This window comes from Octopus bimaculoides, chromosome 1, assembly GCF_001194135.2.
Source record: "Octopus bimaculoides isolate UCB-OBI-ISO-001 chromosome 1, ASM119413v2, whole genome shotgun sequence".
Lineage (NCBI taxonomy): Eukaryota > Metazoa > Mollusca > Cephalopoda > Octopoda > Octopodidae > Octopus > Octopus bimaculoides.
This window is the reverse complement of record NC_068981.1, coordinates 130,021,077-130,022,639: the sequence shown is the minus strand read 5'-3', so window position 1 is coordinate 130,022,639 and position 1,563 is coordinate 130,021,077. Positions and strand designations below refer to the sequence as shown.

The 1,563-nt window shown below is 33.6% G+C and overlaps 1 protein-coding gene across 2 annotated transcripts in view; it reads right to left on the bottom strand.

Moving 5' to 3' along the window:
• Positions 1-1,563, bottom strand: part of LOC106867719 (DDB1- and CUL4-associated factor 11) — a 43,937-nt gene that overhangs the window by 28,366 nt on the left and 14,008 nt on the right. The gene's annotated exons all lie outside the window — the stretch shown is intronic.

Below are 1,563 nucleotides of genomic sequence, written 5' to 3'. Positions count from 1 at the left end.
CAGACGAGGACAGGTGGTGTAAATAACAAAAGTATATATTAGTATGACGCTCGGGAATACGGAAAGTCTTTGACGTTTCGAGCTACGCTCTTCAACAGAAAGAATACGGAGACAAGGAGAAAAACACGGAGAAAAAAAATGAATAGTGTTCAGTCAACGGTCATATATATAGGAGAGAGAAAGGGAGAGGTAGTAAATAAAACATTAAAATTAATTGGGTGGAATTAAAAACTTACCTTTGGTTTCCCTGTTGTACCACTAGTATAAATAATTAATGCAGGCTGGTTTTTGAACTGGTTTATTTTAAGCATTTCTTCAAATTTTCTGTCCAACTCTTTACATTTAGTCAACCAATAATTTTGACATGGATCATAGTCATGAAGATAGTCATCTTTGCTTAAAAGCAATGTTTGAACTCCTGTTTTTTGTTCTATTTCCTTAGTTAGACTTCTGAATTCTTCACTAATAATAACAATTGAGGATTTGGAATTGTCTATGAAATAACAAATTTCTTTAACAGGATATGTTTTACAAAGAGGAACAGCAGCTGCTCCAATCATCCAAGTTGCTCATTCTGTTATGACATATGACAAATCATTTTCACAAAGAAATGCTATCCGTAACCCTTCACAGGAATTTGGAGTGCAGCCAACTGTATTTTTAATTTTTTTAGATAAAATTGCACTGTAATGGAGTAGGTCTCTGTATCGGAAGTGCCCATTCTGGTCAACAAGAGCAACTCTTTCCAAATAGTTCTTTGCCCGAAAAAATGTTGGTAAAACTGGATTGGAAAGTTGGAGATGCTTAAAACGGCGAAGTTGGAGTAGAAGGAGAGTTCTTTGATAATGACTTAAATATAGAGGTCTCTTTAGCGTTTGATCAATGAAAAACTTATAGCAATGAGCAACTTGTGCAATCATTCTATCAAGTTAAACAGCCTGCAAAAGAGTAAATAGAAAATGCTTTCATGCAAATAATAATATACACAATTATGAATGGTGTATGTGTGTGTATATATATGTAAATATGTAAGTGCATATGTGTGTGTGTATGTAGTTAATAAAATATATATCAGAGCAGTAAATTATTACAACAAAATTTTATATAGAGTTCTTAACCAAGGTTTCACACACACAAACTTAAAGCCTTCTGGACAGCTCGTGAGACTCTATAGGAATACAAAATTTTAAAATATCTGCTTTTGCGGATGTGAGGAAACTATTAAAACTTGAGGAATAGGAACAACGTTAATGAATACGGGTTGTTTCCCCTTAATCAGAGAAGGGAACCTTTATAGACTCTGAGAGGCCTAATGAGCAAACAGGAAGATCCAATTTTCTAGTAAGTAGTGCAGTGGATACATTTAGAAAACGCATTTTTACAGCTGTTTAATGCGCCAGGCTTCTTAAAGTCCTTAAGAATTTTGGTTCTCTCCATGATGCAGATCTTGCAACGGCTACTACCATATATCCACATATATATATATACATATATATTTAAGAATTTAAGGATTGGAGAAAATGCATGTTATAATTGCATACTTTATTCCTACATATGTTTCAA